Raw genomic sequence first — 24,161 nt, 5'->3', positions numbered from 1 at the left:
TGGCCAATTGACATTGAAAGTCCAAAAAAAAGAGAACATTTATGATTTTGTAAGGGCCATGAAATATTCTCAAGCCATTGGCCAAAACCACTACACTTCAACTAAAAATGGAGGTATAGAATCCTACTCAACAAGAAATGTGCAAAAACGTGGATATTGTTTGTCATGTTTAGACAGATATTAGCATAAGTCGGTGCCTGCAGTATACGTGTTAAGATGTCTGATTTATTGTCTTAAGAAGCTTTAAAGCACAAGCATTTCTGACTAATGTGACACAAGCTGACGTGCTTAAAGTGGCAGAATATTGAACAGAACAAATTTGAACATTAATATAGGAAAAAGTACTAGAGAGGTCCAAAAAAAAACATCAGGGATGATTTAGCCTCTTGAGAGTCTACAGTTGAGGAAAGAAGACTTTTCTCTTTCTTGAGCTAAAGCTTTTAAATTTAAATGAATACTCAATATGAAGATGACAGGACTCTGATGATGAGCATGTTTTCAGTTCACAAACAATTATCCATTAGGAGTTAACTGGGAAACCTTATAACCCTTGTTAACATTCTTCTCCGTGTTTGATAAATTTGCACCTGCAATAGATGCAATAGACTATAAACACATGGTGGATAACTTATGCATTACAGCCTAACAATGTCTGATGGTAAGAAACACACTTTTGTTGCCAGGAGACTGGCAGAACCTCACATAGGTGCTTCATTAGCAACATGGGCTAACACCATGGTCTAATTTAAACACTCAGTTGCCCAAAATGAAGATGTTTACTTTATTGCTCAGGGCACAAAACACAACTACACCCTGGATGAGACAGGAAGGTGAGTGGAAACCAGAGCACCCAGAGAATTACATTGCAAACACAGGGTAAACAGACAAAATAAACACACAAGGTGCCCCAGTCCACAACTGGTTTCAGTTTCTGTGAAGTAACAGCATTTACACTACCAACGTGCAAACCACTTTGCAAACACTAAAAGTATCAACATAATAAGATCCCTGTATTTTAAGACTGTGACTACTAATGAGCAAACTTCACTGCTGTCTGAGGAAGTGCTATGTACAGTAGCCTGAAGCTGGGAGATTCCTGAGAGACTGATCAAATCCCAGTAGAAGCAGAGTAGTGCATGCGACATTGGTGTCATGACTTGCATTACACAGACTGTTGCCTATCGGCCACTGAGGTTGTTGCTACAGAGGAGAATTAATTTAGAGGGGTAGAGTGTAACAGGACTCATTGAACCTGTTACAAAGTGACATAATCCCCAAGGAAAGTGGATGACACTGAATTCTCTTGCAGCAGGAGGCCCGGCCTTTTGGCTCAGAGCTTGGTGGTTTTGAGAGACTGTGATTGAAACTCAGCAGGGACGGAGCTACACACAACCACACAATGCAAAGTATCAGTAGTTTTAAGTGTTATTTCCACTTAAAAATAATACTGTCACACATTGATGTTCAGATTTCAGATTTATTTAAGGAAAAAGTGATACAGTACAGTTCTCCATTTTAGCCAAAATTTGAAATAATGGTGACACAGATAAAAAATAAAATAATCATAAAACCCTCTGGGATGTAAAAGATAAAAGCTTTAGTTTTGATAAATCTTTTAGCTTTCTTTATTAATATAACCCAACATTGTGCTTGTGTTTGTTTCACATTGACTGATTATTAGTAAGAAAACAAATGTATTTTAAATTGACTGGGTTAAATCAGTGCAGTACATTATCAAAAGTCCCAGACACTGAACTTTTGACTAGGATCACAAATGAGATTTAAAATGCGATCTCTTATTGTATTAAGTTTCATTTGGGTATATGCAGTTTTCTAAAAACATTTTTTCTAAATGTGGAAAAAAAGTCCTGCTTTGTGTAATTGGTCTTTTGTAACAGACTTATCTTACAATTCTTAAATTTTGCTTTGAATCAAATCAGAGTCCTCCTCTAGTATTGGACAGCAGTGTCAAAATGCTTACATTTGCTTTACCATCAGGTAGTTTGCATTTGTGATAGATCAATATGAATGATAAGTACAATATGCTGCATGCTTATTTTTGAGTATTTACATGCATGCATTTCAACATATTTGGCTTAAAACATACTACTACTGTATATGTATTCAATCAATTGATTTCAAGTAACCATACTGTATGTATTGGAACACATTCATTTTAAGGAAATGGAAAATAAGCATAAAAGTCAGCATTTGGTTACATATCCATTTGAGGCAATAACTGTGTGAAGTCTGTGACCCTTTGAGCTCACCAAACCCTTCGCATAATCATTTGAAGTTCTATGCCAAGCCTTTCCTGCAGCCACTTTGATTTCTTATTTATTCTTGGGGTGTTTGACTTCATTTTTTATTACAGCATGCTCAATTAAATTTAAATCTGGAATCTGACTTGGCCAGAGTTTCCTCTTTTTTTCCTCCTGATGAACTCCTTGGTTGCAATGGTTGTTTGTTTTGGGTCATCTTCATGCTCCAAAGTCACTCAATGGTAAAAAGTCACTCAATAAGAATAGAAGCATTTTATTCTACATAAGCATAAAAAATGTTTCTGTAATCTTCAAAAAGCAGATTTGTTTTTTTCATGGGAGACTTCAGGTTTCCCAACACTGAGAAAAATCTACTGGGATGTCAGCAACAGAAACTGCAATTGTTGACATGGTTAATGACTGCTTTCTTACTCAGTTTGCTGGAGCACCTACAGTACAGTACAAGAGGAAATGCTGCATCAATCTTGACTTTTTAAACAATCAGGACAAGGGGAGGAAAACAGGTGAAGGAACCAATCAATGTATAACTACAATGCATAATGTGACTGGAATATGGTGTGCTTTGAAGTATATTTTGAAACTGTACAGATTGAGTTCCTTTAAAGGAATCAGACAGACCTTAAGAGAAGTAGAAAGGGATAGGAGAAAATGGAATCAGTATAGAGTGGGTGGCAACAGTTTAGAGATTTTCTGCTTGAACCACAGAACAAATGTATCCCTTTTCAGAAATTAAATGCAAAAAAAATCAACAAATAAATTAGCAAAGATACAAGTGAAAAAAGAACACTTTATGAAATGATTTAAAACAACCAAATTTATATCAATTATCTAATTCTGGTATCATTATTAAACTAGTCAAGTTTGCAGATGACATCAAATTAGTAAGGTTAGAGAACACAGTAGAGGTATCCAATGAAATTCAGAAAAAGAGCTGGATAAAATTCACAACTTGGAAAATGTATTGTAGTTGACCTTTAATGTAAACAATTTCAGGTATGGCATGCCGGTAGTAAAATCTATAAATATAAATTAGGAAACACAGAGCTAGAAATTTATGCATATGAAAACTTCCATGTAAAAAATGCTATCAGTGGCACCTGATAACATGATTGCAAGGATAACACAATAACTGGATTTTGAGCTTTCTTGTGAAAACAATAAATGTTTTTATCTTTATAGTATAGCCATTGTATTTCTGTCGCAGGCTTCAGAGAACTTTGGATTTTGATTCCTTCATCCCTGCTCTCCAATGTGTTTGTCAGTTTCACTGACAGTTGTTTCAGGGTTTTCTTTGACAAGCCTGACAATGTCATTAACTTCACATGTTTTTTCTTGATCTGTCCTGTCTTGGCTAATTGGTAAAGATATCCATGGCTTCCTTTTTCTCCAGTACATACCACACTGGAATGGCTATGATTCAGGTTAACAATTGTCCGCTTTTCTTCAATTGTCATTAGTTTTTATTTTGTCTTTTCACTCCTAATGCTAAAATAAAAATGAGACAGGAGGACAGGATGTTCACAGCCATTTTATGAGTGACTTGTGAAGAGTTACTCAACATCAATTGTCCCAATACTGTTTGGCTTAAAATCCCAATTCCTAAGTGACATGCTGTAAGATAATACTTCAATGCAAATTTGTTTTCACTCACATTATATACTATACATATTTCTGGATGGAGAACACCAGTATTTGTATGGAAAAATGCTGGAAATAGCCCCCTATCTACTTAAACAACTCTAATCAGATTTTTGTCTCCAAAGCAATATTAAAAAAAATAATTTAGAAATGTAATTGTACTACAGTACTTCTTTCATCAAAAAGGTATATTATTAATTTTATAGTGTAAAATAAAAAATAGCTTTTTTTGTTTGTGCTGTCATTCATTCAAGGATCCAAGGAGGGTGTGAGAGCTTTTTATATACAGCTGATTTGAAATACATAGCAAGTGTAAAAGCATTATTTTTACAGCAATTTAATAGGAGAAATATGACATATCTTCTCATCAAGCTTCTCCTGATGTTATGTGTTTTAGTCAATGACTTATTTTTGCTACTAATCAGATCAGCAAATTCTTTGAATCAAATGTTTTGTTAGCAGGATCTCATAGACAAAAGTCTGATCCAATCACAGTAAAAGCAATTAATCACATCTCGTCAGTCTCCTTGATCAATTCTAGAAATACTTCCTGGACATACTGTAAGAGCAAGAAACCCTATTTGGAAGCTCATGAGACATCATGAGACAGCTGTGCAGACATCTTCCATCATTTAACTTGATACATTTTGGTTGAAATACTTTCTTGTCTACCGAAAAACAGGTGAGCAAACTCCACGCATCCTCATTCTATTTTTGTCCACCTACTGTATCTGTGCGAGCCTAGATTTTATGGAAGTTTTGATGATCAAAAATAAGTACCACAACTGATCTTTTTGTTGAAAGCATGTGGTGCTTTCTTCCACAGAGCAGAGAATTTCAAAACTTGTGGCAAATATGCAGCATCTGACATCACCTTGACAATGTTTGAGGCAAACTCTTAAATGTAATTAAAATAAACTGATGTTCAAATGTGAATTTGGATCATACTACCTCCAAAACTGGTTCACGGTTTTTAAAGTAAAAAAAAATCAATGTTGGAAGATTGTTCACAAATGGCAACTGAAATTAAATCTATTTTTAAAATGTTAAAATAAAAACTGAAATGAAGGCATTGTATTTCTAAGATTGAAAACCACTGGCTTAAAAAGCATGGAAAAGAATTTTGCAGAGTGGTCAATTATTAAAAATAATAGGGGTGTCCTTGCTAAATCCTGCTCCATGATTGTACAGATTGTAATCCAGCTTCCTTTTATTTCCCATTAATTAATTTGATACAGCTATTTTGTCTCCACCTGATTTGCAATTTAAAAGGGCAGCTGGCATACTGTATATTGGCTTCTTTGCATCTCTCAGATGGGTGCTTGCTGCAGTTCAGTGGCGGATGAAGTGGTTTCCCTCTTGTATACAGTATAAGGCACTTTGAGATCCTCTGAGAAACAAATCACTATTTAAAAGCAATTCTTTATTATAAATTGAGGTAAAAAATCGTGCCATAAAACTTTCTTTTGAGCCACTTGATTAACTCCAAGCTGTACTAAGTTACCCAAGTAACATGTCCATAACTTGTATTTAAGAATCTATCTTACGGTACCCGAGCGTCCCAATTCTTCAACTTTTATTCATAAAAAATTATATGGCCAAGGATATTAATAAACTAGCAAGTGTAGCAGGAAAAGGCACAAGTCTTAAAGGTCACAGCCAACTAAATAGACACCAAAAAGGTTGTTTAATAAGTTTTGGATTGCATTAAGACAAACAGCACATCCTTTTTGCATTTTGGAAATATTGTTATGCATAATTGTCAATAAAAGGGATAGCTGCTTTTACAATACAGATCTTACTTGGGAAATACTTGTAGATCTTAGTTGGATAGTAAAAATCTCTACAGCAATTATTTTTTCAGATGTGAACCTTTAATGTGCTATTGAACTTTGATCTCAGAAGAATTTTGTATTTACAATAAGCCTCCAAGGTTAGTTAAATTCATTCAACATTGTGTATGTTGGCCTATGTACACTTTTTGCAAATCTGATTTCACTTTAAACTGTAAAAGCTCTATCAAACCAAAATAAACTATTTTTATTTTTAACAATATAGCCTGATCCAAAATGAAATAGGAATTGTGATTATGTTTTGTGATTTTTGAAGAAACATAATTATCTTTCAAATGTGTACAACTTAAAAAGCATTTCTATTTAATTTTTAATAGCCACTGGGAATTCCAAAAAGATTTTCTGTGTTTCGTCAAATGATGTGTAAATATTTAATCTAATGGATCATTTCAAATGCTGTGCACTGATTTCCTTTAGATGCATACTCCTTATTTTGTAATTGTCTGCATTGCTTCATGCTTATGGGGCTTTGCAAGCTAACTTATGTGGTTATGTATAATGAAATTACAATTTATCGTTTATGTTTAAGAAATTAGCACATTATAAGTCCTTTAAAAATTTGACAAATGTGGAATTTATTAAAACTGGAATTGGACATCCCAGTATGTTGTGTTCTTAAAATATGATTAATAGAATTACTTCTGCTATGAAAATAACAAATGAATTATGACAATTAAAGTTCCCATGTTTCTATTCACAAAGGAACACAGATCTTAATCCATCTATATGTTGTGTGAATTGTATAATTTTGTAAAATATTTTTTAGACATACAACAGTGATATATTTTGTGAACATTTTCTCATTTCTAAGAGTATTCTCCAAAACTTTTTATTCCTGCAGTAGAAAAAAATAATTTTACTACCCACCAACCACAATTTACAATACTTAACAATAGTTAAGTTTTATTTCGGAAAGATTTTTCTTGTGTCTGGTTCCATTTATTCCTTCACTAAGCTGTCCTAATGGACTGTATATGGCACAAATTGCAAGGATTATGAAGAAACCACATCACCTAATTGATAAAGTGAAATGTTTACTGTCACATCTACCTACAAATAACATAAAGAGGCCGACTTGATCAAGCGATTGTGTCTGGTATAATTCTGGTCCAAAACACACTTTAAGGCTGAGCATCCAAGTTGGCCTCACATTGCTTTCTGTAATTTTCAAGTTAATGACATGTTCAGCATACAAGGTTGGACTGAAGACTTAACTAACCAAAGTGCTGACATACTGTATAAAATATTCCAACAAGATCAACCTAACCTGGTACCAACAAATGGCAACCTGCCCCTTTGAAGAATTTGTATCTGTGCCATGCGCCTGTGAGAACATGTAACTAGGAAGAGAAGAACATGTTTTATGTCTTAGATCATATTTTAAGCATTTCAGTTAAATTTATTTTTCCATTTGTAATCTGGTCAACTTCAAGCTGCAGATGTTCCCTTCGTTTATGTCACATATTTTTGTTTCACTCACTCCTCCGCTCCCTGTGCCCCCTACTCAGTACATTCTGCTGTTGTTTTCATTAGCCAGCCTTTTGATTTAAATGCAATCTTTTCTTGAATACAGAACTTCTCATTAAATCATTTTTACTCAGCGAGAAGACCCCTTTTCTTTTCGTGGAGAAAATAAATTGGAAGATCCTGAAGCCTTCCTTTTACATCAATACCTGAAGTGGATTAAATGACATCACTAATTCTCAGCACATTGTTAAGGGTTTTTATGTTGATTGCCATTCAATGATAATATAGCAGGTTTAATTGTAGTATAGTTAAAATAATATAACCTAACTTACAGGTAATCTGTTTAGCTATACATTGATTATCCTACATTTTCTGTCTGTTTAAAAATGTTGCATTTTTCAGTATTATGTCCAGATTAAGATTTTTTCTTCTCAAGAAATTTGTTTGTTCAGGATAATATAGAATTGTTAATCTTATCACCATAAACATAATTGGATATTTATTTAATGTTTTCATGGCTCCAAACTGAAAAGAATTCCAACAAGCCTAACGTGCAATTATTTCAAATGAATAATTTGTCCATTCTTCCTGAAACCAAATATTTTAGACACTAAATCGCTAATAAATATTTTAACACTCATAAAGCAAATGACAGTTCTGTCACTGGGTAATATGCATTATTGTAATAGGTAATATTGCTGATTAACAACAAAAAGCTAACATAAAACAGAGCAAATTAGTTTGGTCTTAAATTTGCAACATTAACACATCTTAAAGTAGAGATACTAAGAAACTAAGAAAATCCTTTGTGACTTTAAGTTCACAAGGAATCACAACATCCAAGAAATGCATGCTTTACGAATGTTTTTAAGTATTTAAGAGTATTAAAGTAATATTAAGTTTTGACTTGACCTGTTGTTTAAGGGGTCCTTGTCATAGGACGAAGAGGTTTGGAACACCATTCAGAGAGACGAGTTAACCAAAGAATAGCTGCAAAGCTAGAGATGGGGAGGAGGTGGGATGAATGCAACAAAAATTTAAGAAGTAGGGTGATCAAGATATATGTAGCGAAAATCGGTAATGATTTAATACAGCTACTATATGTGAAACTGAATTTGTCGTTATTCCTCCTGAACTTCAGGTGGTGTGTACACAGGCCTCAACAAGTTAAAAAAAAAACAGAAGACTCAAGATGATTTGAGTAACAATATGCGTAATGATGAAAGCTTCACACAGCAGAGTTATATACTAGTTTTAGATATAGAGTCAATGGTGGCAAAACACTTTCCCGACACCAGACTTCACGTTTGGTGTTAAAGCCAATGTATACATTTAAAATCTGTATGCACTTTAAAAAGTTTCGTCTAGTAAATGATTTTGTAAACAGAAGCCATATCATTTACATCAGATGTATAACCTGCTTGTGGGACATGATCATATCTGATAGATTTGTTTATTACATTAATCCGATGGATGTGTGTTTTAGCAACCAAGAAAACAAGTAAACCCTGGAATCTGGGTGTTTTAAAGGATCATTTGAAGTCTACAAACCTCTTCTACAAATAAAGGAAGTGTTTTTCCTATTTAGCAAATTGCATTGTCCAGCTTTGATATTGATCATGATTAAAGCCCATGATTATCCCCAGCATGGTTTGCCCCAGGCAGGTTCTATTCTGAACAAGATTTATAAGTTTTCATTCTTGCATATCTGCCCTCGCTGGTTCCTGCTCACCAGTTTTTTCATGTTTCAAATAGATGCTTTCCTCTTGCCCTGTTGCACACATTTTCTCAATTAGAATCGCATGATGAAAAGTGGAGTGATCATGTATCTTTTGATCAGGAAAGCTGTTTAAAGAGATTAGGATAATTATTAGAAGTAAAAAAAATCTTAAATTCAATTACACTCTTAATTATGTGGCTACAATGCAATTGAATAAATCCTGAGTAGAAATAATTAAACACAAAAGCTGACAAACATTTATGCATTTCCTTTTTTACATCTTTGTGTAAATAAGGAAATGCAGTTCTAGCAGCACAAGACAGTGGAAAAAGTTATACACAAATACTGCATTGAATTATTATCGTCTTCAATATAACCCCATGCTGCATCATTTTTAATTCTTGAAACCACATGCTATTCTAAGAATGAAAAATGCATATGAAACTTTAAAGAATTTTGAATAGATAGTTGGTCTTAATTGATTTTCCCTAATAACATACCATCATTTTATTTAATTAAAAAAATAGACACTTGGGTTCTTGCAATTTACATTAAAAGTTATTTTTGGGAAATCAATGACATATTTAAAACTCTTGATATGTTTTGCATTTGGGAAACACACATGGTTGACAGTATTGGAGAAGCATCTCTTGCTGTGGTTTGAAGAAAGTGGCATTAAAACAAATGTAACTGGAATATTTCACACTTGATCCTTAAAATTTGTGCTGAAACATTAAATGGTATGTCAAACTACAGACATACCACAAATCTACGTATCCACTCAGCAAACATCAAGACCAAATCTAACATTAAAACATTTCCCCTAAAAGTTTCTACAAACCCAGACAAAACTGAAAATGTTCTGTACTGGGAATATTACCTATTTATTTGGTTTCTTCTGTGTATCTATCCTGTTTATTACAAAAAAGTTATCAATATTAAGTGCAGCAAATTAAACTTTTTTAATCGGGTAAATGTCCAATTTTTTGTAGATGCCTGCACTGATATTTTATTAACTGACTTGACATACTATAGATATTGTAATTTTATTTGGCTTATATACAGTTTTCATCAACAAAGTTGATCAACAGGGGTTTAGTGTGAAAGTCGCAGTCTAGGAGCAAGTTTGGCCACAATTACTGTTGACGAATGCTGTGCAAGTGTTAGATGCTTTCTTATGGAGTTCTGTTCCATTCCTCTCACAGAATCTGGATGTTTCGTTCATGTACAGTACCCATTTACTTGTTTCTGAAATATACTGTAGTCATTGCAGCTCATCCCATAATGTTCAATAGAGCTCAGGTCTGAAGAGTAAAGCATCCATGGCATATCCAAGTCATGGCATCTGTGAAAGATGAAAATCTGGTGTGTTCTCCTGCTGGAATGTTGTAATATCAGGATAAGTCTTAAGGAAGGGTAGCAAGTGAAGTCCCGGAACTTGACGAATGTAGCGTCATGTAGTGACGTTTTCATCAATCATTACAAGTAGTGTTCTATAGCAATTAGACACTCCTGCTCAGACCATAACACTTTGATTATAAGGTGTCAAACGTGGTCAGATGTCATGACTCATGGTCTCCCAGATCATGGCCTGTCTTTGACAGAATATATTAGATTCTAATGTCTTGCCTGATAAAAAATGTTAGCTGTGAGATTGCAAGCAAAATGTGCACTGAATAGTATTGTTCTTTGATATATTAAATTATGTTGCTTCTTTATTATTGTAATCATAATATTGGTTCCTTTCTGTAGTTTTCTTTCTTTCTTTCTTAATTTTCACCAGGCTTGAAAGAAGTTCATTACCTAAGCCCAATAAACACTCTCACTAATGAAAAAGACTAACTACTTATATAACAATCTAAGTTACTCAAGTATGTGACTCTCAGCGGCAATCAGTCATGAATGAGCAATAAGTAAAAATTATGGGAATTATATTTTACGTATATTTTATTAAATACATTTGTATGCTTTATTTTTTAATACTATATACTGTATACATTAACAATATGATGCAAATATGTCAGTACTGCTTTCAGTATTTTTAACACAAACATTGTACTTTTAACAGTATGCATGAAATAAAAACTTTAAATGTGCACTGTATATAAAACACAAAACTGGTAAATTACTTTGTAATAAATTTTAAAAAGTGAAAATTGTAGAAAAAGGAAAATAGCTCTCATTTGTAAGCTTCCGTACAAAGCTACAGTATGAACAAAACTCTTAAGCTGCCCATCATCAATTTTATTTCCCAGAAAATCAACGTGGAAAGACATGGCAGAACCCCAGACAACATGTAAATCCTGAGAGGGATTGCATTTCCCACAAATGAGAAACGTATGTGGAACCCACAACGAACCGGTCCATTCAGTTCATTTTCTATTTCTAGAATCTTCTCAGGGAAATAAAGTAATAGTAAGCTGTAATTAAGCGGGCCGTTTTGCTTCTTGTTACCAATACCAGTGGTATATATGGACATCTGCCGCTGTGGCATTTTTTTCAGCCATGTTGCATCTTTATTTGTGAGAAAGAGCATTTCTTCACCACTACAATCTTGTCACAAGATAGTTTTATTAGGAAAAAACCACCAGTAAAAGTGTTTATCACCAGATTATCATTAAAAATGTTTTGTAATAAAGTCTGAACTTCCTTTGCTAGAAAAGCTAAAATAGGGAATTAACACAGTGGTTAAAACATGATACAACAAGAATGTTTAACTAAAGAATCAACATTTAAAGATATTATTTATATTGTTATATTGGTTTTAAGATGCATTATTTTAGATTTTAGAACAATCTGGCGAGGTACTGTAGCTAGAATAATGAATAGTGGTCTTTTATTTCCATTAGTTCTCAAAATTCTAACTATATAAACCTATATTTACTTAACCACCAAAGTTTGAGAAAACATTATTTTAGATTTTAGAACAATCTGGCGAGGTAGCTAGAATAATGAATATTGGTCTTTTATTTCCATTATTTCTCAAAATTCTAACTATATAAACCTATATTTACTTAACCACCAAAGTTTGAGAAAAATAATTTTAAAAGCCATTTCTTAAAGACAGTTGCTGGAATTGTTATAGAAAGTTGCCTGGCGGATTTGAAGGACCTGGCATTATCTCTGTACAACACTTCAAGCTCCACCTAGTTTTCACATCTCTTTAACCTTGATGTTTAAAGTTCAAACATCTCTCATGGCAAGTGTCCAGTCTCTTTCCACAAAGAGGGGGTGGGGGGATTAAAATGTTTTTGTTGTAAAGGTTTCTGATATCACCCCTTTTCTGTTGCCTTACAGAAAAATATTTTAGTCATTGTAACCCCTTGTTTCCACAGTGGTCTACCACATATCTGCTGACATCATAGCTCAGAGCCCACAATGCCCTCTGAGTTTTATTAAGGCCTAGATTATCATTGTCAGCATCCCCAATTAAATTACATATGTCAAGGGCAAGGGACTGCCATGTATGCACCAAATTTATGGGTGGGCCTCTCTATATCACTTAAGCAGGAGACATAATTATATCTTCTATAAAATGTGGTGAAAGTAGAAGTACTGGCTTGAACGTCTCATGGCAATTTGCCCCTTCTTAATGTGCTGGAGGAGAAGCTTTTTTTTAAATGAGCTGTTGTGTAGTGTGGAACCAGTACAGTCGGTATGAGTATTATTCCAATAGTTAATGATCCCAAACAGTATTTTATCATTAAATCTGTTTTAGATTAGGTACAAAAAAACTCTGACATTTTTGTTGACTGCTTTTAAAATATTAACCTTTTCTTAAATTAATTGTGTAGGAAGCCCAGGGTGCCTTCAGATGTGTCAAATAAATATACTACCCATTTGAGCTCTCTGTTTGAACTACCAACACACTCGATTTCATTTCACTGCTTGGTGAAAAAAAATAACTACATATCCTGTGAAGGTGGTCCTCCCAGTGATTCCTTCTAAGTACAGTTATTGAATTCTTTTCTTAAAAACTTCATCAAGATTAATTACAAAAAATACTGTCCAGAAAATTAATGGCTTTAATTAAGCTGATTTCCATTCACTATATAGTGCGTAGCTATTTCAAAGACAGAATAAAAGTAAAGCATAATTTATATTTGGCATGGAACATTCTGCTCTTAGTTATTTCTTAGACCTTTAAGGAGAGCACAGTGTTCACAGCAAGAGGTTGTTAGGTTTCCCATCACCTCCCATTGCCATGCATTGCCTGCTCCAAGGTTAATTATCAGTGAGTGCCGTGATCTATGATGCAAAGTCAGCTGGCTCCAGTTTCAAGTTCTTTACCCCTACAGAGGCAATTAATCAGCCAATCACCAAGGAGACTCACATTCACTTCAAAAGTCAACACAGAGAACTTAGGAACTTGAATTATCTTCCGGCTATAATCACAAAAAGATTGGGATTTACATCAGTGACTGAATTCCCAAGGTCAACATGAGCTTCAAGTCTATTGTGCTGTGCCACACTAGGGGTCAGCTTTCCAGGAAAGTATTTAGAATGAAATATAACTGATATCACCAAGGATGGCAAAGGCATTCTACCATTTGATGTGTGATGGGGAAGACCTGGAATATGTTCAAAAGAAATGTCAACTATTTTTCAAGTGGTACATGAGTGTCTTTAACACTGGCACAAAAACTTTAAGACCTTTTGGTGTTACAAGGAAATCACTAAGAAACAAAAAAGAAAAAAGTTGTATTTTTTAAAGAAATTAATCATATATACAGTATCTTTAGTGATGCTTTCTCAGAAAATAAAGAACAATAAGAAAAAGGTGATGTTTCCCTTAGCGGGCTGGCTATTTATAAAAATGGCAATATGATAGATGTTATTTATTGTCATAACACTGTTTTCCAGAGCTGAGCCTCATCCTTCTACTTTGCCTCACGCCTTTCCAATTTTCTAGGTTGGGTTATGAAAGATATTGATCTGTTGAATGTTTTGGGATTTCCAAAGTGTCAAAGTATGGTTGTAACTCACAAAACTAATACATGTTCAGTGATCTTTTGAGTTCTTGATCAATATCTAATTATTAATTTAACCCAGAGTCTTTATAATTTGTTACTTGGATCGTTATATTGCATTGGGGATGCAATAAAAAGAATATCGAAATCATTTTAAACCCCCCAAGATTAAGTAAGATATATAGATGTAGCTCTCTAATCCACTCTATTGGGAGTGATAGTAGAGATGCCTTTTCATTTACACAAACTTAAATCGTCCAATAAAAGCTTAAACATTTTAAACAACATGCAAAACTGAAACTTTGTCAAGAAACACCATCAAATTTTCATTCTAGATCTTCACTATATATTGCAGTATAAATTCATTTTGGTCAAGTGCTAACCAAAAAAATCACAATATACAGTATACAGTATGCTCAAGTATATACTGACTGTGACAGAGGAGCCTGTCATGAGGTACAGATAGTACAGAAAATACAACATTCATACACCTTCCATTGAGCGCTTGCTAGATAAGTTCCTGAGGCTTGACTAGTAACTGCTATTACTTAATTTTATATACATTTACATACATAGCCATACCTAATTTCATATACATTCATATACTTAACACAGGTATGAGTGAGTACTGTGGTGTGAATGGAGAGCGCTCTCAAAATGGATGTTACTCACTGTTTGTTTGGTGGCGGTACTTCCAGGCTGATTCAGTCTATGGTGGCCTCAGAAAGCCAAACCTAACCCCAGTTCTCAAGGGTTATTTAAGGAAATGGGAAAAACTAGTATGAATTAGAGAAATGGTTTGTTCCAGAGGGGGAGGGGCTTACAAGCTATTTAAGCTGGCTCCTCAGCCTAAGAGGGTGTTGGTGGTTAGGTAGTGTCATAGTGCAAGAGTGTGAGAGAACAGGTGGATAACGAGGATTTACCTTTATTTGAATAATTAGTTTTGTTTCTTTTTTGGGGGGGGGGTTGTTTTCTGGTGTGGGGGACTGGGAGCACTGTAAATAGACTGCACTTGTTTGCTTGGGTGCTTTTGCAGCGGAGCCAGTCTGAGATAAAACAGACCTACTTTGGCCTTGCTCAGGCCATTGTGTGACATGACCATCAAAAAGATTTTCTTCATACATGTGTGTTTGGAGAAAAGTATAAAGATGTGAACTATTGATCATAGGTTTCTTGCATTATTTTGATTTATTCATCATTCTTAACTGACTGTAAGCATCTTATTAGAAAGAGCTGACTGGGCACAGGAGATGAGGTGATTTGACCTGTTAAATGTCAAGCCAGGATGCCCTCCAGACTGGACTAAGACATTGTATTGACTCATGCTATCTGGGATTTTCTCAACCAGTAAAATATTACAGCCAAACAGAGTCTGTGATTGACAAGCCATGACTCAGGCAATCACAAGTCACAACACTTTGTCAAGACTGACACACTGCCATCCAAGTGTGATAACCTGGACATTAGTGTTTAGTTGCTACTGAATTTCATTTGCAGTTATTGATAACAACCTGACTGTATTGATTAAAACTTGGAACCTTATTTGCAGCCCTTCCTGCAGGTTTGTCTTGATGTGGTGATGTTCTAGAATAATAACATTTCCTCAAACTGCTCTTCTAACAATGGCATCCTTGCAAGAGAGAATATAATATCTATGATGTAATTTCAATCTGTAAACAACTTCCAGATTTGAGTCCCACTGAACATTTGTGGGATGATGTGGATTCCACTGAGAATGTGAGTGGCATCTATGGCTTAGTGACCAGTGAAGAAGCACGTGGCTGTCCATATTATATGAGAAGAATGGAACAGAATCCCACAAAACGGTATCTTCAACATGGTGCAAGCATGTGTCACAGATGTATTGCTTCCAATGGTAACCACAAAAGTGGCTACACACACTGTTAGAATGTGACCTTGTAGATGGTAAATGCTGATCAGCATAATCAATTTACATACAGTATGTCTTGGCTGTTCATTAAACTGACAGTGCACCTGCTACAAAATAAATTTAAATTTTATAATAAGTGTTACCTTTCCTTTAATGGCCCTTATATAAAGAATATTTGACACAGAGCTAGATCTTATCTTCCAGGATAGAATCTAGCACTAGACAGAAAGAAACCAACACATGTCCATTCTGTTCCATTAAGGGAGTAGCTTGTGCCAGTTGTCCATGAATGTCAGATGTTGGATTTGTCTCCTAGATTAATTCCATTTTTTTTCAGGTGAGTATTCCTCATGCCAGGAAACTCCAGAATAAAACAGAACAGTTGACAGCCCTAATTAATACTTCATTTACACCTTTGAGGGAATTTTAAAATCCTTCCCTATCTCAATCTGTCTTGATGAGCATGGAGTTATTTGGTAACTCAGATTAAGTTACTGTTCTCTCTGCCACACTATCATCTGACCATAGAACTACCATTGCAATTTTTAGCCCTGACATCTTTGGTTGCTAATATAATAGTGTAAATATGGTGCATTAAAAAAATGAAAAGCATAAACTAATAAAAAAGCCTTTTATGCTCCCTCATCAAAAGCCACTCCTATTATTTGTTGACATTTCCAATTCATAGAACATAAGAAATGCAACACGTGAGAGACCATTCAGCCCATTTCACCTGATAGGTAGTTTTATAGTTACAGTATTTAAAGTTCAGTTTATGTTTTTATCCACCTATTTCTTCACAGAGGCCAGTGTTTGCATCTCAACCTGTGACTGAAGACTCCGTTGCCAGATCACCTAGCACTCGTTAGGTATCCACACCCACACCCACATTTCACTATCCAAACAAAGACAATAAATTTGGTTTATTATAAGATAGGAAAACAACAGCTTTTTATTTTCCTTTACAACAACAACAAAGTTCCTCAGAATAAACACCATTGCTCTTGTGGCAATTGTGGCTGTGCCATCATTATTGCTGTATTCCATCTATGCCTTTAACCTTTTGAAGGACGAGACCGTGACACAACTACTATACCTGGACAATACCTACAATTCTGTGTACAAAATCCTTTTCTCTGACAAAAAGGAATCTTCTTTTAGTTTCCAGCTGTGACCTTATGTCCTTGTTTTGCTATTGAGTGTGAAACAGTCCCCTGGGTTGACCCCCATCTATAAAATACCCCCTAGGATTGTATATGCTTAGATCAAATCAAAGTTTCGGACGAAACATTTTCTTTCTTCTCTTTTCAGCATGGAATAAACCTATTACTTGTTACTTTCCATCATTTTCATGGGTAACTTCCTGCAGCTTAATCATTCACGCAATACTTAGAGTATAGTGCACACCCCTACTTTCCATGGAGATAGTGTAGCGTTTTGCGTCCCCACCTTCGGCAGTGGACCAGATCGTCGCCCTTTGACTCATCCCAGCAGCAGTTTCCCTTGCATTCCAGAAGGGCTATATAAAGAGGAACCCTCAGGCGTTCTCTCTCTCTCCCCTCGTGGCATGCTAGGGGTGACCTCGCAACTGTGAGCTCTTCTTCCACCTTCCTCCTGCCCGCAGCTAGCACGCTCTGTGTACTGAAAAGGGCAATAAACTCCTCCCTTGCTCCTGAAACTCGCTTCTGTCTGCTCATTCTCTCCCCCTCTTCCCTCCAAGCCCACAATATCCACCCTCTACTCAATGTGAAAATTCAGCATTTTGTCTAAGGCTTTGTAATGTCCTTGCTGCCATGTGCACATTTTCCACTCCTCTTATGATTGCATGTCCAAATCTCACTCATTTTCTTATTGTGTCAGAATAAAAAAATGTGATGAAGACCAAAAAGTGCAACCAGCTCTAGAAAGAATCACTATCATATTTGTCCAGCTAACATTTATTTAACCAGTTCTTGAGCCATTCTGTATGTTAATGCCATACATTAACTTGATTTTCAAATGGAGAATTAATCTTTCATCAAGGACATGTACCAGGCCTCCATCTACAGAAGTAGCTTATAACACCTGAACTCGTAACACTATAACTAACCACATTTTTTTTATACCTTTCAGCTTGCTCTACATCAACTGCTATCATGAGCTGTTTATATATTATAAAGCCCCTTTATATAATATACATTAATGCCATGTGAAAATGAGCCTTGTGAACAGCTCTTACCACTCCACCGATTAAATAATTGAACAATAAATGCACTACATGTGAATCTCTGTACACACAATAGAGGTCTTTATGACCCTTACTGGCAAATCAGCTGAGACTTCTATCCTCACTACAGCCAGGCCTACCACAACTTTTTCAGCCGTGTTCTAGAAATCTAAATATATCATGTTGTATGCTTTGATATTATTAACTATTCTGAACTGTTGCTTGTTTATAGAATTCTGTGGTAGTAAAGTTCTATCCTTTCCAAATTCATGTGGGCTTCCTCTTAAATTGCAATTGTTTTATAATTATTGTTATAGTTTAGCCCTGTCATTTAAAACAATACAGAGTAGATGAAGACAGATTTGTCTATAGCCTCCTAGTTCAGTTTATCTCCTTTTATACATATTGCTTACAATTCTCCAGTTTGTGGATTAATTCAAAATGAGATATTAAATATTCTAACTGGTGGTCTATGAATATCTTAAGGAACTTTAGAACTTCAGTGTCAGTTATTCTAAAACTGATAGAGCTCATTCTATGACAAGGGTCAAGTTATTGACATTATATATTGGATGCATCTACACAAAATATTCGTTTCAGATGTTTACCATTTCTTTTTGATCATGTATCATTAAAACCAATTGTTTTGTGAAGATAACTGAATTGTATTAAAATTGGAACAAAGCTGTATTTGAAACAATAATATGTTTATGTATATTAAGTATATAGGAACAAGTAATAGGTTTATTCCATGCTGAAAAAAAGAAGAGAGAAAACACAACGTTTCGGCCGTGGAGCCTTCTTCAGGTGTGAGAGAAACAAGGCAGTAGGCAAAGGTAATGTAGTGGGAGAACAGAGGCTGGGAGGGAGGAGGGGTGAGAGGCGGGAGCAGGGGACAGAAAGAGAGGCCAATCAAGAGGTGTGAAGTCGGAATAGGTGTCGAGAGGTATGAAATAAAACTTCCAATGCATGGAGAAAATTTAGTAGAATAGTAGTCTGTCGTTAGTATATTAAGTATAAGTATAAGTATTAAGTATATATTTAAGTAAACAGTATATATAGAGAGAACTGTACATATCTTCACCTTTGTACCAGTCTGTAGTTTCCCTCTGATTTTTTTTCTTAATTTTGCCTTAATTCATTTAAGCCATATTTTCCTATACTTGGGCTTAATTGTTTTAGAGAAGTATTCCTTTTAAGACTTTAAGAACACATTAATGATGCAAAGCTATGCTTCCTCCACTGTCTCTGAATCCATCTGTTCTCATTTCCCTGCTGTTAAACAGTGCTTCATAGTTTCATAGCCTACTTTTCTACAAATATAAAACTTACTTTTTTACTTACATTTTAGAGATTTCAAGTATACATCTAAAATATCATAGTCACCATTTCCCAGGGGTACTAGCACATCTGTTCCTTTAATTATATCCTGGGTGTTAAAATGTATTAGGTCAAAAACATCTTCACTAGCTTATTTGTCAGAAAAGTGAGAGAGATGCATTAATTGTATCTTAAAATAAACAGAGGACGATTACACAAGAACTTGCTTTAATTTTTAAAGAATGGACTTGCATGTAATACATGGCTGATATGGAAATTTAAACATATTTCCGCAGCATTCTGTGAGTTTGTGCTAGTCACGGTACTGGTTTTGAACATCTGTTCCCTGTGATGCTGCATTTTGCAATCTGTCTTATAAGATATGATTTCTTCCCACAAACAGCAACTAACCATACATCAATATTAAAAACTCTGTATACAGTTTAATGTCAGAATTTATTTTGGCTTTAATAATGATTGTATATAACTTAACATTTCAATTTAACTAAACATTCTTAAAGCAAAAATATGTTTTCCTAAACTGTTGCCAGTGTTTTTACATTTTTATATACTGTATAACACATATAGTACAAGTATGTATTGTGTATGAAGACATATTTTTCTTTGTATTAGTTTATAATTTCTCAACAGTTAAAAAAATAATTAATAAAATACTATACATCTGTGTATTTTTTTGTTTTCTCTAGGTTAATATTTGTTAGTCATGCCCCTCCAGGAATTTCTCTACCCTGAAATACTAGGTGGGTCAAAGCTATATTTTAATCACAGAAACAAAAAAGCCTCAAATTCTCAAGTCATTTACTTTAGCTAAACAATGCATTCAGAAAGACAGCTCAAATAATAACCTGAGAGATCGATATAATTCAATAAAATATTTCTGAAGTAAAGTACAGTAACTAGTTCCTAAAATTGTACAATTTACCTGTGGAATTATTTTAGCTTATTTCCCTTCCTTAAAACATTCACCTGAATTTTAATATGAACAAAGTGAAATTAAGGATAATGTTCCATAACTCTGCAAAATACATTTAGTGCAATGTCCTTTTCAATTTATCTTATGAAAAAGTGATGTCGCCGCCCTTCCCTATGACAGCAGGACTACAGCCCCTGGGCTGTGGAGAGATCTCTCTTTAGCTCACCGGGCTGGGTCCCTGTTGAGTGACACGGGAGTCCCAGGTTCAAGCCCTCGACAGTGCGGGGCCGACCTAATGCGGCAAAGGTGCCCATCTGAACCCTGTTGTGTTACATTATATTGCTTGGTGAGTCCATTATTTTGTCTACTACCTCTAGATCATTGATAGAAATTTAGAAGAGTAGTGGTCCTAGTATTGATCCCTGAGGTACCTCAATAATTAGATCACTTCATTCACCACCACCCTCTTTTCTATTTAATAAAGGATTCTTAAGCTAAACATTTGCAGCTCCCAAAATGATTACTGTCCACTGTGAGAATTGATTATGAGGAACTCTATCAAAAGTCTTCTGAAATGTAAAAATATCACTTGCCAAAATATCGCATGCCACTCCATGAATATTGAAAATAATTAGAACGTTGCAATATTTATGAAAATATTAAATTATTTACTCCAATTCAGAATAGTTCAACTCTCTGGTGAACGACACTCCTTTTATATTGTAAAATGGTCAGTATTAATTTATCAGATAAAAATATTTAGTTTGGTAGTTCATGTTAGTTTTCTTAAAATGTGTGTATGTGGGGGGGTGGAACAGTTGTTGAAAAAATGCACTATAGCACAATACTGTACATCCAAAGGACATAAAAGTGAAAAAAGACTCACACAAATAAACATAGAGAATGAAAAAGTGAAGATGTTTTAAATTCAAATTCCAGTTCACTTATAATGTAACTTCACACAAGGCCCCAGTGAGTTATTTGATGTCCTTTAGCATCTCTACAGAAAAACTGGGATGGGACCCTGCTGCAAAATGAATTGAGGCTTCCTGTTTGGGCAGTCCCAAGCGATATTCTTTTCAGCTAATGCATACATACACATCTACTTAGATAATGTTTTTCAGACCATTAGGAAAGCAATTCAAACCGATCATTATAAACAGCCATCCATCTGGACATCTCTTCACCTCAGTTGAAAAAAAATACATAGGCATCTGTTTCTGTCTATGGTGAAAATGACATTGCAGATGTGAAACAGACCACTTTTTTCCTCTGTCCAGCTGAAGATGCATTTATCTGAGCAATTTATTCGTGATTTCTGTATAACTCATTTGAAACTATTAAAGACATGCGCAGAAGGGTATAAGATAAATGCTGAAATGGTATTTAATTTCAGAGCAGCTCAGATATAACTCTCTAAACGCAATCTTTTCCAATTGTTTTTATGAGACAGTTTACATCCTTCACAGGGTTGGGATTCCACAGCAGGAAATATTTTCTAAATTATAGGGCTGTTGCAACAATATCATAATTTACTGGTAATTATAAATGTCAAGAAATATTTGGCCTTATTTTGGATTTTAGCCATCTTGGAAAAAATATTTTACTTATTTATAGTAAATTGCCAGAAAGCACATATTTATAATAAATTTCCAGACAGTATTAAAAGTATTTATACAACACAATGCAAACACCAAGTCTGAAGGTGTATTCTTCCTCCTTACTGCATTATTGTCTCAAAAGGCCATTTTATATTGAGTTAAACCTGTATTGATTTTGTGGGCAAATAAGATGTGTAACTACAGAATTGATTTCCGAACTCATTTAATAAGCTTTGCTTTTGTGAGAAGTTTTGTGGCATCTAAATACATAACATAGTGAATAATAAGATCTTTAATGTCATTTGTTGTTCCTTCTGATCATTTTAATAGAAGTAATATTGTATATTTTAAGTAGGTGTCCACGCACGTAAAGGATATTCTTAATGAAACCTACATTCACAAGTTCAAAACCAGTGCAGTTATATACAGTACATTATACCAATTCACAGCAGCACAAAGTATACAGTATATAACACAGTACACAAATTACACAATTTATTCAGAAAAAACGCAGTATGAAATGACATAGCAGTTGCACATAATAATAAAATATTTCAATTCAAAATACAGTTTGACATTTTTAACTTTTTTTTTCTTCAGTTATTTTATTTACCACCTAAAAAATAAAGAAAAGTACAGTATGTTGTGCATTAAGACAGTGTGCCTGCAAGGTATTTTGCTAATTTATAACAGTTAAACTCCCTCAACTCAAGATTATACTTGAAGATCAAAAGGCATATTGCCAGTGCCATAAACTTTCATGTCTAACTGTTCTACAATGGAATTAGCCCTGATGCTGCTGCACCCACAAATCTTGGATTTACATGACTAAACTGGCATACAGATACCAAGTAACCAGTACTTTTCTGCTTTTTGATCCCTCAGCATTTTCTTTTGATGCATTCTTCTTTTACAGGTGAAATGGGGCTGGAAAAGAATAAGACACTCATACTATTATTTGGAAAGGTAGGATAATACTTTACATCCCCCGTATTTTCAAAGCCAATACAAATGGCAAAGCAAATGGAGGTTAATATGAAATTGACAAACAATCTATAACAGAGGCTATGGGTACGGATACACTAATACAATTCAGATGAGCAAAATGCTGTTAAAAATCAAGAATGCATGTATGAAATCAAGAATGCTACTTATATCTTATAGCAGCAGTGATAACAATGTTGATAGTTAGTAGGTAAGGTCAAGGCTATTACGATGTTAAAAGGTTATAAAAAAGACATCTAATGATCCACTGCCAAATACATACACTGTTAAAAAAATAATCACATTCCAAAGGACAGTCTAAATTTTATACTGTATTTGTATGAAGCCTACATCTCATGATTTTATTTTACACTACATTACGGACCATATCAATACTTCTTATTGCACCAAATAAATCATGGAACACATGGCACAAACTCTTTTTTGAATTAGGCGGAAAAGTTTATCCAATCTCTATTAGAATAGTTCATAATGATAATACTGATTGCAAGACCTCAGTTAGTTTTTTACTTGATGTTTTTAAGGGCTACAGAAAGAAGACTTGGCTAGTCATTTTAATTTCTGTGTCGTGGTCTTTAAAACAAGCAGAACATCCTGGTACAGCAAAAATATAAATAAAACATCTTATAATAGTTTTTTACCCAACAAATGATAAGCAAGATCTGTATAAAATGTATGTAAGATCTACAAAAATATTTTAGAATAGATACCTACTGTACTTAAACAACTGGCATACTTTCTGTACATGATTTTCTTTTTCTTTTTAGGTAGTTTTTTTTTCTTTTTAAAAAATTCTGTAATTCACCTGGTAAAAAATAAAGGTGGAGTAAATGTTTCAACAATCGAGGGTAAAAAAGGACAGTGCTTTCATAGAGATAACTAACACAACCACACAACTTCATCTAAGATAATGGCAGAATTTGTCATTTTTTTCCACAGTATACAGTATCATGCATGCAGAAAAAAAATTGCATTTCTGGACACTGGTCTTAAAAGTTAAAATTGGGAGTTTCAATAGAATTGTAAGTTGTTTTCAATATAAATAATAAAAAATAGCATAGTCAGTGAAATAATAATACTGTTGTTATTAACAAGTATACCATGGATATTAATTATGTTTTTACTGTTTGACAATAGAATGTTTGTTCATAAAATCAAAATCTTTCGGTGTGCTTGGGAGTTCTACAATTATAAAAGAAAAAAAAGAGAAAATATACTGTATTTGTCCAAAAGATCACAATTAATTGCATGCTGAAAAGTAGACGGAAAATAAG

Source organism: Lepisosteus platostomus, chromosome 10 (assembly GCF_059453375.1).
Source record: "Lepisosteus platostomus isolate fLepPlt1 chromosome 10, fLepPlt1.hap1, whole genome shotgun sequence".
Taxonomy (NCBI): domain Eukaryota; kingdom Metazoa; phylum Chordata; class Actinopteri; order Semionotiformes; family Lepisosteidae; genus Lepisosteus; species Lepisosteus platostomus.
Note: the sequence above shows the minus strand (reverse complement) of the source record.